At 42.1% G+C, this 15583-nt stretch overlaps 1 protein-coding gene across 7 annotated transcripts in view; it reads left to right on the top strand.

Annotated features, from left to right (window-relative positions):
* tanc2b (tetratricopeptide repeat, ankyrin repeat and coiled-coil containing 2b) overlaps window positions 1-15583 on the top strand; it is a 265575-nt gene that overhangs the window by 19642 nt on the left and 230350 nt on the right. For all 7 annotated transcript variants that reach the window (XR_007448045.1, XM_049562620.1, XM_049562630.1 and 4 more), the window contains exon 2: window positions 8170-8285. The gene's annotated coding sequence lies outside the window, so the exon portion shown is untranslated. The remainder of the gene's footprint in view (window positions 1-8169; window positions 8286-15583) is intronic.

Genomic DNA, 15583 nt, shown 5'->3' with positions numbered 1-15583 from the left:
GTTCATTTACCGGAGTCAATTTTTATCTGGCCAATTTTTGGAAACTATGGCGGGGCAAATTAGACTATGGTGGACCGCCATAGTCTCGTCAATGTATGGGAAACACTATCATATTCTATTGTTCACAGTGTAGTGCTTTCAGGGAAATTATTGGGTACGTCCACTGATGCGTCGATCATGAGTTTACTGAATCTCAAATGTGTCCCAGGAAAGCTCTCTGTTCGTCCAAAACATTTTCCTATTGTCCCTGGGACAGCAAGATGCCGTTAGCCTGGAGCCCTGCTTCTATGCCTGCGCAAGACTTGTGGATAGGCCGATGGCAGTCAACAAGGCAAATATCGGCCGATACCAGTGTTCAGCCAATGAATTGGTGCATCCCTATGGAAAATGGCTAATTTCAGTCTGAAATCATCTTATAGAAAAAACTCCTGCACACTGTCTAACTTGCAAAAATAATGACTTAAATGCTGCAGCGTTTCAATGACGAGACCTTCATCAGGCAAGCAGTTGTACTGTAACACTGTTTGCCTGAAGAAAGTCTAGTCACCGAACCTTTGCAGCATTAATGTCATCATTTTTGCAAGTTCAACAGTGTGTAGGAGTTTTTTCTACAAGTTGTGTTCTGCTTGTCTCTCCTATGCACCTGTTTGGAAATAGATGTGAGAAGTTTTCCTTTGTTCTGAGTCTGAAATTTTCTGAAACATATCATCGGATTAGAATTAGTGATGCATTAATGTCTGACTAATGTAGCTGGTAAAGGTGGAACTAATTTTAGCTACTTTATATACTGCTGGGTTCACCTGTAATAATAAACAAAGTGGAATATTTGCCTCCCAAATGTAGTGGGGTAGAAGTGTAAAGTAGCATCAACTACCTCAGAATGTTCTTAAGTACCGGACCTGAGTAAATATACTTAGCTCTCATCCACCACTGGTCAATGATTTATGTCCTTATGAAGATCCATAAACTTTTTTTTGCTCTGCCGCTTTACCTCCCACGACTCTGATTTTAAACAATGCATTTTCCGAAACACTCGATTTAAAGGAAGCACGCCCGATACTGTTGCTTGATAGCTGAGCTGAAAGGACACGGAGAGCGCCAGCCTTCCCTCAAGGTCAGGGTCAGCCAGTTTCACAGTGGGCGACAGGAAGCTGGAGGGACTGCCATCTCTAAATGCCTAATGAGCCTCTAATTGATATCCAGCTGAAAATCCCACAGAGTGTTAATGCCACTTCCATGGAAGCTGTATTATGTTCCCTTTTCATTTAGCCAAGAAGACATGGGAGGCCCTGAAGCATACATTTTTTAACACGGAGTCAGAGAGGTAATGGGAGGTAATGACACAGTGGTTGGTTAGTGAAACTGTCAGTGTGTAGCAGATAATCAACACATTTATACCAACAGAGTATCTCTCCTCCGTGAAATGAGGGGAAATTAACCATGCTCTTTCTTTAATTCATTTGGTCAGTCATAGTTTCCCTGCCTCCTCCAGCTGTATCTCTGGGATCTACACATAAAGAGAAACACATTTCACTTGAGGCTCCACTACCATGCTAGCCGCAGCATTAACGGCTGAGTAGTATTCCCACTCTTTTTATGAGACGTAACTGCTGTAATGAGATGGATTTTAAGAAAGGAGCTAATCTTAGGGAATGCTTTAAACCAGCTCCCTAACCCATATCCCATTCTCCACGCTTTGAAGGCTCCAGCCCCTCTGCCAAGACAGCTTTCAGACTGTATTTGCCTAAATGTTTCATTCATCTTGATCAACACTGAATAAGATCAAGCTCGTGCTGAAAATAGCAGCAGTGGTTACAAAGCGACTGCACACTTTTTCATTGCTTTGTTGAGTGTAGACTGGCAGATGGCAGGTGTTTGTTAAAGAGGTTAGTATTGTTTAAAGTCGGCCCTTGTTAATTCAGCGTGCTTGGATACCGGCTCAACACACTGTCATTCAAACCTGTACTTGCCACTTAAAGCTCAGACACCTGCCAGGCTGCTGCTCAGATGTTCTATTTTTATTTCTTATGATAAAGTATTTGGGCTGTATAAGAAGTATAAGTAGGTGTTGGAGGCGGTTATGTTGTTCAGCAGCTTATGCTGATTTTCGTACCTCCTGGCTCTTTATGAGGCGTTTTACACCTCGTGTTTGGATGGTACAGCATACATATCATACATCATATCAATGTTTCTGAAGTGACGCAGTATATGAGCTGACTTTGTCATTTGAAGGAGATGATAGATAGATAGCGTGACACCTTTTTTACAAGCTTTCTTGCCACCAAATGTGGGTGTTTTTATTAGCTTACATTGCTGTGTTTCCATCGGGGATAGTGCCACAAAAGCGGTTGCTTTTTACGGAGACATTGCTGTGTTTCTAGCCAGATAGTACCATGAAAAGCTTTTGTTTTTTCTCACACATTGCTGTGTTTACAGCAGGAATAGTATGACTAAATGTGATTTTTTTTTTTTTTTTAAACAGAGAGGTTACTGTTTTTAGCTGGGGCACTGCCACAAAAAAGCTGTTTTTTTTTTTTAACAAGACATTGCTGCATTTCCAGCTGGGATAGCACCATGAAAAGCAGTTATTTTTATAGATACATTGATGTTTCCTGCCTTTGGATTGCGCCACCATAAGCTGGTATATTAAGGCAAAACATAACCTTTTCAAACCGTTACAATGTGGCTTTTGTGCCCTAACCTACCCATGGGTTAACCACACCATAATTGAAACGTGAAGAAGTGTAAAACTTATCTACTAACTAAATAACATACAAATGTTACGTATCTGTTGTTTGCAGAAAGTACACTGCCAACATTTATTCTGTCAAATGTGTTGGGATAATACATATAAACGCTTGAGTAGACATCTCCCATCCTTTGGCTGGTTCTTGGTCTAAACTGTATGTTACATAAAGCATCTTCATGAAGGAGATTTTTTAAATCTTGTTCGTTTCTAAAACTCTCATTTTGTTTGACCTCAGACTGAAACATGAATTAAAGACTGATATGACTCTTAATTAATTTTCAGTATACATTTAAATTAGTCACCTTATTAGCCACAGTTGTATCTTTGCTTGTTCTCTTCATATCCTGTCTTGGCCAATGCAGCTTAAATTAATTGCTGATGACAGTGGTAGGTGATTTTTCATTTTTGTTATGTGAGTAATTGGTCCACAGTGCCCTGCGTTTTATTTCCCAGACGTTTGGCAAACAGAAAATATGGTCAGGGGAGAACTCCGGCACCTCGCTCTGAGTGGGGAGTCTGGTCCGAGCAGGCCAATTTGTCTCAGAAACTATTTCTCAAAGTGGCAGAAAGAGTCTTAGACAGAGCAGCGGTTTCTTCATGATGTGAAGCAGCACACTTTAGCCGCTGTAAAAAAAACGGCAAACATGATCTGCTAGACTTTACACAGAGGCATTTGTGTTACATGAAAGCTTAAATACTCACGGCCTCTGAGAAGGAGATGAGAGGGGATGCTTAAATGCCATATTTATCAGTGAAATGGGGACTTAGAGTGTCAGTCGCACAATTTGTTTTGATCTTATTTCTGGCCTTTTCAGTTAATAATACAGAAACCCAGTGGACAAAGCAGAATTATGCATTCTGCCACATGATTGAGATTTGAACAGGCTTTCTATGGGGCTGAGATTTCAATGGATGTTTTTTTTTCACATTGTGTGCCAGATTTTGTTTTAGCAGTCCATATCGTTGTAAACCAGATGAACAGCTCAGGGAGGTGTTTTGCCCTTGTTTCTCTTCTAATCGTCGTCTGCTGGGCGGACAGCTGCCCGGCCTCTGTGACCCTTCTAGCTTCAAGTGACAAGGGGAGTTGACCTTGGAAAATGTTGCATGTCTTTCTGTTTTTAACCCCAAACCAATTATCTGTCTTCTCCATTTAAGGTTTTGTATGTAACGTTTAGAAAATCCTTGTTAATAGTGACGCCTCCCTCTGAGGGATGAACCGCGGTCTGGTCGCTCTCCGGGGCTTTTACTCAGCCGCCGTGAGTGAGCAACTGGGCATCGGCCAAAACAGTGACAAACACAAGTCTGACAGTGATTGAGTATCATTCTGTTAATAGATGACTGTAAAGTAAATGAATCATATTTAGAGTAACATTACTATCAGCAGTGTTTCTATATTTCATTTGGACCATTGGCTCTATAATAACAAGTGGTTTACTCTTTGCAGATTACATTATCAGCTGACGTTTGACGTTACAAACAACCATGTAGAATTACATTACATTACATTACAGCTAGCTGGCTAACATTAGCTCAGGTTATGGTTAGCTCGTTGGCGGTTACTGCGTCATTCTTGGCTAACATTAGTAACGTTACAAAGCACTTTGTACTGTTAACTGTCATCTTTTATTGTTGGCTAAATCAACACTAATTGTCATAATACATAAGTTAGTATCATGTACCACGTTAGCTTGGGAAGTAATTTGGCAAGCTAGCGGACTGATATCCAGTCCACAGTATTTTGCTAGCGATAACGTTAGCAAACAAGCAAGTGATGTTAGCCAGCTAGCTGTAGGTCTGACTAAGGTACACTGCACTGATATGGTGTTGGTTCCTTTGTAACGTTAGCTGATAAAGTTGTGGCAAATAGGTCATTTACCAGCAATATCAGCCCTGGAGTCTGGATGAATTGAATGACACCCAAGAGAGTTTTTTGGTATGTTAGCTAGCTAGCAATTTGTCCGCGTCAGCAAGCAAGCGTTGGCTAATATTATCCAGCTTAAACCACATTATCAAAATATATTTCACATGTCAGTGCTTCCCCTAAAGTTAGGATTTCTTTTCGGCACCGGGGGGCACTTAAATTATAATAGCTTTATGATAGACTAAACAGCAGCTCAGAACTTAGCTGCTGTAGCAACTTGAATTCAGCCAATGCAAACCCCAGCCCCGGGTTGACTGCTACAGGGTGCTAAGTGAAGGTCCGTCTCCCCCGGGCTGCCACTGCAGAATGAATATAACTGAAACACAGCATGTGTGGGCTCTGTGTTGTGGCAGGTGCTGTTTGTTTGTAGATGATAGGACCCCATTTCTTAGCTCATGTTAGCTATTTTGCACACTGTTATCGCTGTAGCGAAGCTGATGATAGGCAAGACACATGAGAACGTGCATAACGTCGCAGCCCTTGAATTCGGCCTCAATACCTTTTACGTAAGAGTCAATCCACAGGCAGCTAGAGGCAATGAAGAAGTCAGGGAAAGTCTGTTTTTAAGTTATGTTACAACCTGTTAAATTAAATTAATAAAAAATAATACTGTTTAAAAGTTACATACAGAGAGTTTTTTACACACATAACTAACCAAACCTTTTTCAGACATTTAATCCGAGCAAATCAAGAAAAATGGTGTATATGTGTGTTTGATTGAGGAGATGGCATTTCATTAAAAGATCAGTGTGCGGGATTTTATTCACTTTAAATTAAAAAAGCCAAATGTTACCCAAAACAAGGCTTCACAGAAGCTATTTAAATTCCCCATCCGAGCCTGCAAAGCCCCGAACAAAAAATAACTCTGAGAATCAAACTGAGAATGATGGAGATATGACTTTCTCGCTGCTTCTCATTATTATTGCTGTAACTTATTTAGACTCCCATTGGTTGTCTCGGCTTAATTAATGTGTTGGCAACTCAGTGTGAAATTCAGATTAAGTCTTATAAAGTGTTCCCCACAGAGAGCAATGTGCAAACTATAATTAGAAAATAAAAAAAAAAAAGTATCAAGTCCGTGTGACACCCTTGAGGAAACTTGATTATTGTGTTGCTGTTTGTCTGAAGATTTCTTTTGTGCAGCAATGACATTCAGAAGCTGTGTCTTAGTTGTTGTCCTTTATGAATATGAGGAATATGAGGGAATCGGCTGCATTGACACTGGAGGATATTTCAGAGGGAGCATTGAGGGCCGGTGCAATGACTGGGAAGCTTGAATGAATTTGTTGAATTACACTGGGAGACATTTTTTTTAGTGTTGTTGTTTGTTTAACAAAACTGGATAACTTAATTTTAAACCAAATAATGTCCTCTTTCAGAAAGTGTGGGCTAATTAATTCTCCAGAGCAACGTAACTGTCTCTTGTGTTTATGTAATTGCCTGAAAACCTGAACATTTGTTTCTGTGCGCCAATGCAGCTCTAACCAATCAATCTTTATAGAGATTATTTTGAGGCATTGTGTGTTTTATTGTAGTTTATAACATGATGAAAGAGAGCATGAAAGATGAGTGGATTCAAACACTGGATGGCCAAATGTTTTGGACTAGGTATGATACCAAATTAGATGCATAATGTCTAATATTGTTTAATAGACTGTTACAAAAAAAAATAGTGTGGTAACTGGACACATTTTTAAGCTCATGTTTTTTATGCTCTGGCAGATACGTCTGTTCTCCATCCTGTTCAGACTGATTTCCACCCAAGCTGACCAATCACAACTGTTTATCTAAAATGGGATTGGTTTGATATGATGACTAACAACTTGTGGAGCCGTTGCACTTAATGCAAAATGTGTGACAACATTTGGCTCGCAGGTGTTACAGCGTTGTGACATCGAAGCACCGGGCTTTCAACTAACTCCACTGTAAACCCGTGTGTGGCAATACTAGATGCTGACAAACAACTGACATAGTATAAAGAGCAAAAAAGAGGGAGGGGAGGTGGATGGGTCAAACAGAATTGGACTTTCATCCAGGAGATCACAGTTCATGTCCAGCACCAAAAGTCTACATTGTTTTAACTTAACATCACCCAATTTATGCACTGGTATCACGCACTCAATCACTTGTTATGTATTTAGATTACGTCACGTAAAAAACGTAGTTATTTAAACCCAAAAAGTATGTTTTTTTAAGAAGTTTTGTTGCCTAAAGCTGACTGTGACCGTTTCACAACATTAACTGTGTTACAGTGTGTTTCAGCTGTGTGTCACATGCTAAAGCAGTTGCTCCCAACTGGTGGGTTGCGATCCAAAAGTGGATCATGCGTCCTTTCTGAATGGACCGCATGTCAAGTTTATAAAAAAAAAGACACACTTTATTTTGAAGTGCAGTGAATTTCCAGCACAGAGCTTTTATTTTGAAGTGCTGTTTCCTGCTGTAAAACAAGACAGAGACAGCAAGACAGCTCAATTTTGATGTTGAATATATTAAACTGCGTGGACTTTGTACTAATGACTGAGGAGAAATCTGAACCTGTGACTGGACCAGTCGGGAATCACTGGGCTAAAGGTTAGCCTGTGCATCACTTTGAGACGTCAAGGAGCGTGACAAAGTATTGGTATTTGACAGCCTCGGAATGACAGTGGGTTTGCATACAGTAAGCTAGGCTTGGGCAGTATCTATTTTTGGTTACTTTTGTACTTTCCCAAAGTTTCACCACGGTATAAGGTATTTGTGTGCCACACTACCTATTCCCAGCACTCGCTGTCGCCATATTTGCCAGCTCAGCGGCCTGTACAGACTGACCTCTGGTGATGCGTGATGTGAACTACACACAATACATCCTCAATACAGCCTCTCCATATGAGTTTAATCGAAAGATGAACATCTGTGTTTTTGACAGTATTAAAAATCATACCTTTGCTCAAATCTAAAAATGAACTAAGAGGTTCTAGACTAATTGGCATTGCTAATTGGTCTTGTGAGAGAAGGAAGCAACCCAAACATAATATTTTGGTTTTGCATCCCTCCATTTCCCTGCTCATTTTAGTGTTAAACACATGACTCTAACACAGACATTTCAGCCCCACAGATCCTTAACGCGCCACCTAATGACAGAATGACACATTTGGTTAGAGTGTTTAGGGACTATGTGGCTCTACATCTCAACTCTGAAAGCAGCACTTTATGTCAGATCCTCCCCCTGAAGAGGGTGACAACTGTCTACTGTCCCAGTCTGCCCTTTGACAACCAGCCCTTGTAGCCACCCCAAACGGCGTTGTTTGCATCAGCGACCACTGTTTGTGTTCTCTGTTGGAAAAAGATCATCCACAGTGAAGAGAGCGAGCAGCAACAGTCCACTGCATTGACTCTCCACGCCACTGAGCCGGATGTCAAATTGCTTCTGCCTCTTCTGCTGTGTGTCAATACAAGACTCTCTCAGTCCACTGCTCTGCTTGAGTTAAAGTTTTTTCTGTCACTGTGGTTGGCTTTGTAGAGAACTGTTGGGTGTCCCCTCTGGAGAGGGATCGGGACTGTGGTTTAGCCCAGCGAAATGTAGCGCCTCACTGCCCTCAAAGCCGGATTTGGAGACCTGCCTGCTGTCTACTCATGGTGAGTCACCTCTCAAGTTTCATGCCACTTGAACCAACCTTTATAGCCGGGACCTCTTTTCACCTATTGATGCATCACAGCAAGGTCATCATGTGAAGTAACAAAAGATTCATTGTTAACGTTGTGTTTTGCAAGTGGGCCAAGGACAAGAATACATTTACATTCTTTAACATTTGTTTTCTGGAAAGCATTCAGTGAAAGCACAGTTGTTGTTTGTGCTGCGATTCTGAACTTACAAAACTTTTGTTTGTTCTTTCTGTGTTTATTTCTCTTTCCTTTTTTTAACCACTGAATTCATACAGTAGCCAATCAGGGAGGGGCACTCCAAAATCAAAATACATCATAGGAATCATAATTCTCAAGATTTAAGGACAATAATTCCATTACAACACCTGAAGAGGATCTGACCTTAAAGGGACAGTTCACCCCCAAATCAAAAATACATATTTTTCCTCTTACCTGTAGTGTGATTTGTCAGTCTAAATTGTTTTGGTGTGAATTGCAGAGTGTTGGCGATATCAGCTGTAGAGATGTCTGTCTTCTCTCCACTGTAATGGAACTATATGGCACTCGACTTGTGGTGCTCAAAGTGCCAAAAAATACATTTGTAACACTCAGCAGCAACCAGATATCATGACCCAGTTACTCAAGGTAATCCACAGACCTTGTTGAGAGCAGTTTGTTTCTACTGAACTACACCTGCCAACTGTATTACTGTGCAGAGGGAAGCGTGCATCTACTCATGATTGAGAGGAATACCAGTTTTCATCAACCATCAACCTAATCTGTCAATTTTTATGAAAAGAATGCAAAATATCATGAAATACAATTGGCCTTTCCATTTAGCCTGGTGCCCCAGTACCTCAGTGAGCTTTAGCACCCCATTTTAAAGTGCTATAAAATCAGAGATGGTGAAATTTTGTGATGTGAATGTCTTGTCTTTTATTCTATTTTCTGTTGCATTTGCTGACAGATGGCCAGACAGCTGCGTTAACATGCAAAAACATAATACTCACTGACCACTGTCTGGTCTCTAGTGGTTAGCTAACGTTAGCCTAGGGCGCTGCGCTGTGCATTGCCTGCATTGGGTGGAAGCTAGCTAGCAGCACTGCTCATTTGGGATTACTGCTGTTACCATCATCAGGACAGTGTTGCTGCAGAAACATGGTGACCACCCTCCAGTGTCCCCCTAGGTAGTTTCTGTGAGTGCTGCAAGTGTGGCTCCATTTTAAGCGTCAAACCCCCTTTAGCATTGTTAACTAATGTATGTAAGCACCTCTAACCTTGTTGACACTGCTAATGGTGCCAACAGAGCTAACAGTTATAGCATAGTTAAAAGTGCTAAAGGGAATTTGCATGGCGACCTGGAGGGAGACCAGAGGGTGGGCACAAGGTTTGCACATCAACTTTGTTGGTTTGAGACGACGTTACTAGCATTGAAGGGAAATTTCGGTTTATTTCAACCCGTCTCCTATTGTCCTAAATTTGTTTCAAGTGACTAGTGACGTAGAAATAATAGTTAGAGGCGTTCCTCTTCTGTGTGCACTGGGGCACAGCATTCACAGGTACACCACCAATCTCCAGAGCTACGCAGCCTTGCAGCAGCCATTCCTCCTCTCTCGTCCTCTACCTGTTGAGCCTCTCTGTCTCCTCCTCCTCCGTTCATCAATTTCACGAAGCTCTTCGTCAGTGTGTTCTGGCTCAAATAAATAAGGGCAGTCATCAAACTCTGCAAAATCAAATTCCTCCTCCACAAAGTCGAAGTCTGGCAAAAGTCAGCCATTATTCTATAAATCTTTCATAAAAAAAATGAATGAACTTTTCAGGCTACTGTCTGGTTCTGCCTTCCAGCTGTTGCTGCTTATTCAGGCATGCTATGAGATCGCTGCTTGTTCTCGCGATATTTCGGCCGCGCTTTGGAAAGCAGAGCTAGATGGTAAACAAACATGGCAGCACACCGGTAAGGTAAGACAACACGTTTACATGTCGTTTTCAATATGTTCTCTGACATTTATCCTAACGATATGAGGCGGTCTTTGTGGAGAAAAAGCTTGTTTAACTTTGCACTTGAAGGTTGCCCGTTCACTTATGTTTCAACAGGTCTGACGCTACGGTTGTATCTAGGCTAACGGCTAACATGCTAACTATTATTTTTATGTCACTAGTCACTTGCAACAAATTTAGGACGATAGGAGACAGGTTGAAATAAACCGAAATTTCCCTTTAGTGCCGAATTAGCAGCGCCACTAGCAAGCTCCCACCAGACCTGAGCTGTAACCTTAGCTAGCTCAGTGTTGCTAAGTAAGCCAGCGGTATATGAATGCTTCCTTCTACGCAGTGATACAACTGGCTGGTGTAGTTTAGTTGAAAGAAAATAGTTCTACATGAAACAGCTGTGGATTACCTTGAGTAACCAGGTCATGATTTCTGGAAAAAGACAATACTGTTGAGTTTTTCAAATGTATTTCTTTGGCATCTAATTCCATTATATTAAAGAGAAGGCAGACATCTCTACGGCCGACATCGCCAACACTCTGAAACTCCACCAAACAATATAGACTGATAAATTGCACTACAGGTAAGAGGAAAAATATGTACTTTGGATTTTGATGTTAACTGTCTCTATCATAATACTGGGATGTCTACCTCATTAAAATAATTATTTTAACCTTTTTAGATTAAAGTGTAAATCAGTTTCATCCTGGCATTTTATCCTCCATTTTGTGGGCCCTGAACTTGTTTTAAGATTTCATAAAAAAAGAAGCATGTTTGCATATCCAGCAGTGTCTTAAATATACTGTAATAATGCTTCATAATTTGTTAAAAGTGCTACATGTCATCAAACACATGAAGCTGTTAATGTGATGGTAGAAACTGACTAGAAATCACTTTTTCCATTTGCAATTTTTGTACATTAATTTAAGCTCAAGAGACTTCTTGTAAAAGACTGGCCCACTAATACCCTGACAACTTGCTAACTGCTCAACCTTGGAGGATTGACCTTTTACACGTAATAGTGATTCATCTTTCTGAGAGAGGAGAGTTGGTACTGCAGAATAACTCTAGCTGTTTGCCCAGGAAAAACTCTATCATTAGAAAATAGATTCATGTTACCCGTTTCAGTTTTAATTGTGAATTTTCACACTGCGTGCGGTGGAGGTGCTGTCATCTCTTCAAGAAGCTGTCTGTCAAAAATAGTCTCATTTTTAAGTTGCGAGTACTGATCGATGTGCCGGCTTGAGGCCATATGTAATTACTCTGTGACTGGCCAGCCATGAAATTGTTGTTTGGGTCTGAAATAGATCCAAAGTCAATTTATAAGAAGTTTTTTTTTTTTTTTTTTTTTTTTGCGCAAGGCCTAAATCAGAATGAATATGACCACAGCAGCACCGGGAGTTGGTAAAACTATTTCCTTGACCAGTAAATTAAGTAAGGAGTGAGTGACCTCTGCAGTCTCTTTACCAGGGTTTAACATTGTCTCCTCTACACACATTATGTCTGTAGTCAAGAGTGTGTCTGAAGATGAACAACTTCTGTCAGCTGTTAAAGGGAGTGTGGAGCTCGCCGGCTGCAGAGAGGTATGCAGAGTGACAGTCGCTGGCTCACATGCATGCAGCTGTGGCCTGTGAGATGCGGGCCGGCAAATGGAGTGGAAGAGTAGTCCCATTAAACCCTGGCTCTCCTCTGAGAAGGGGGCTAACAGCTCTGAATGCTGGCCTCTCGCTCCCTGGCAGAAAGTGCTGACACAAATTTTTGTCTGACTAAAATGCCTTCTGACCGCATGACACTGGCTCTTTTCTTCCTCTGAGATTCCACGGCCGTAAAGCCGGCGCTGCACAAAAGACAGCACAGTTTGCGAGCGCTGCTTAGGAGGTGGCATAAATTATAATCACACCATAAACTGGCGCAAAGGTCTGCATTACTCACATTTTAAGAGGGTGAGGAAGGGATTTCTTTGTTTGAGCAGTTAATTGGGTTTATGTGCACGAACATTTTTCATCTCCTGCACATAACACATCCTGGGAAACAAATTAATTTTGTTCTGCAAGCGTCTCCGTTGAGCGTGCTCCCATTAAGCAGCCTCACAGATACAGTATGTTCTTCGATGTCTATTCAAAGATGCACAAATCCCGTAATTCGCTGCCTTGTCCCTTTTGGCATGCAAGCGTGGATGTGTCAGTTTGTGATTGACGGGGCATGGCTCCCGTGTTGGTCACTGGTGCAGAGATGAAACATGACAGTGTCTCCAGGCGCAGTAAGCACTGGATTCTAGTCCTCCAATTGTGCGTGTCATCAAATGTGGAAACTTGGTGGTAGTTTGCAGTATTTTCTCCAACACAGAGAAGCTGCAGTTTCTACATGCGTCGTGTTGCTGTTTCAGTAAAACAGCTGCATTTGTAAGCTTTCATCTGATTAGTCAGGCTTTGACCAATCAGATGCTTCAGGCTGTAAATCCCTGCCGAGTGCTGGAGGGGACGATGATGAGAGTGATCAGTGTTGTCAAGTTGTTGAAGGGGATCTGAAGAAGACGGTCGCTCCCCAGTGGGGGTGTGTGGGTGGTTAGCTGCAGCCCACAGCTAGTGAAGGGGAGCTGTGTCAAATCTGACACACTGAAACCCACAAACGCCAACTCTGACAGCCAGTTGTGACGAAAACCAATTTACAGGCAGGAGAAATTCTGTTTGAATTGTGGGGGAGCTGTCCTCCCTGGCTTGATCTGGTTGCTTTAGTTTTTTAGTCATCCATGTGTGGTGGTAGGTAGGCTAGTTTCTCTTTGGGCTCTGTTTGGACTTGTAGTTACAAAATCAGCAGAAGATTTAGAGCAGATGGAACAAGAGTTTATTTTTTTAAGTAGCTGGAATGTACAAGAACCTGATGCAGGTAGGTGATAAAGACTGAGGAATGCTCGAGATCCCTTCTAGCTGCTCTGATTGTTGTGCAGTGTAGTCTTGTCTAATGTAAAACATTCAGACAGAGCTTGGCGGGCTACACGTGTGACACATAGGAGAAAACTCTCACCCACAGGGACCTCAGGCTCAGTTCCCGGTAGGGCTACCTCTGGTTTAGTCATGCATTCCAGCTAACACTGTTGGGAGTTAAGGGAGAAGCCAGTGAGGGGTTGTGTTCTTGTCACTGCACTCCAGTCTGAGCACAGAGGGATGGGATCCAGGGTGAGTAGTTTCTCAGCCTCAACCTAAAGTAAGTAGTGGCTGGTAACAGTGTGTTTATCTGGGGAGGACAACCAACTAGCCAAACATGCTGCTGGTTTAAAGGTAAACCAAGCAGGAATTGTTGGTAACTGTTTGTTAACACAACATTCAGACATGCACTGGTTGTACGTACACTGCAAGCTACTGTACTATTGTAGGACCGTAGCTCCTATACGTAGAAACGCTGGTACCTACCAAGCTAACTAAAGGCTAGTTCACATTACATGATTTTCACGCTGATTTTGCGTCGCAAAATTGTTGTGTTCATACCTGGCAACGTGTGTTTCTGTCAGCGGGAGTCTTGCCAACTGTGTTCGGCCTGTGTGTGCACACAAGATTTCTCCAACGAGCCCTCGCCGACAGAGCCCCAGATAACGCGGTGACACCACCAAACTATGTTTTTTAACTTGGAGATGACACATCGTAAAGGCATGGATATTCTTCCCAGTGTTGAATCAGATCTGCCTCCAGGGCTTAGGTCCAAACACAACGCACTCCCCGTGATCCTGTGGACGCCGCTATTGTTGTTGCTTGCCGGCTTGTCAGTGTTGCCAGATCTTGGGAGAGAAAGAAGCAACCAGGGCTATGGAAACAAGCCCAAAAGAAGTGATTATCATGTGTTTAAATAACTTATTAGACGGATATATATAGAGAAAGGTGACGTTGAGATAGCAAGCCCAAATAAGCAACTCCACTTTAGAAACAAACCTGGCAACCCTGCGGCTTGTCCTCCTCACATTTCTTCCGTCCTCCTGCGTGCTGACGTGGGACATATCCCGCCTCTTACATACTCTTTGTCAGTCATGTCAGACTTCTCCAGTTTTCTAGCATGCCAGATATCCAGGGGCGACTTGCTCGTAGGCTTGTTCACACATGAGGACTCGTCCTGGCAGACTATCTGCTGACTCACCTCCGACCCAAGGTGGCTCTCAAGATCCTCTGTGACGTCAAAATCGAGGTGAAAATTGTTAAATGTTAACTAGGCTTAAGCTAACCACTGGCACTTGCCTGTCCAACAGAAAACAGGCCAAATTCACATCAGTTTTCATCATATTCTTCAGTGCTCACCAGTATAAGTGAAAGTTAAAGCCAACCCCAGATTCAATCTTGTGGAACGAGCTCTTTCCGGTTGTAGTTTTGCCTTGCTATGTTTTTGTTCTTCTGGCACTGTCTGCCGTTTTCATAGCTTCCTCTTGAATGTGTGCTGCTATCACCCCAGTCGCTAACATAGACTGTAAAGTAAAGGACATTTTGGCATTTTTGCTGTCACCATCTTGGATTTTTGGGGCCAAAAGGTGACCATATTTAGAAAAGAGAGTGGAGATAACCCTAACGCTAGTTGCTTACTCAGTTAGCATGATGTATTTACAGCAGCTATGGTTAAGTGTGATAGTGCTAATGCCAGTGGTAGTGAACAAACAAGTGTAAATTATTAAAACAGAATGTACCTTCTGAAAAAACTGAATATCTGACTCCTTAGCATGTTTCTTGGTGCAACATACGCTGAACAAATTTTTTTAGGCAACCGAAATGTTGCAGTTAACTTTGAACTGAAAAAGCACAATGACATAGTACAAGCTACATCTATGCTTTAATCGGGGGTTATGCCATGTTGCCTAACCAACGTTATTGACGTGGTAGCAACTTGTCAAGGGACGGCACTTACCTGTCACTCAAAGCGTCCATGTCCTTAATTATGCATAACTTTGAGCCTTAATAACAATAAGTGGGTAATATAAAAAATTAACCCCGTACAGCTCTCATGAATGGAGAAATTGACTATAGAGACCGCACATGTTTATTTCTGCCGTAAAGTTGGGCATTTTAACATGGGCGTCTTTGGGGATTGACTCGCTTTAGGAGCCAGCCTCAAGTGGCCAAAAGAGGAACTGCAATTTTTGGCACTTCCACCTTGGCTTCTTTTTTCAGCCCAGGAGGCTGCCGCTTGGTTGCTAAGTCCTGACCTCATCTGATGCTGTGATTGGCTGGGTGCTACGCAGCACTGCTCAGTAACGTCCGTAACAAAGCAAAATAAGAGAATACGCAAAGAGGGCAGAGCCTCTACTGAGAACAGTGTTTCCAACAGAA

The sequence above is a fragment of the Epinephelus fuscoguttatus genome, linkage group LG20, assembly GCF_011397635.1.
Source record: "Epinephelus fuscoguttatus linkage group LG20, E.fuscoguttatus.final_Chr_v1".
In the NCBI taxonomy this organism is placed as follows: domain Eukaryota; kingdom Metazoa; phylum Chordata; class Actinopteri; order Perciformes; family Serranidae; genus Epinephelus; species Epinephelus fuscoguttatus.
The sequence above is the reverse complement of the archived record's forward strand: the minus strand, read 5'-3'. Positions and strand labels throughout refer to the sequence as shown.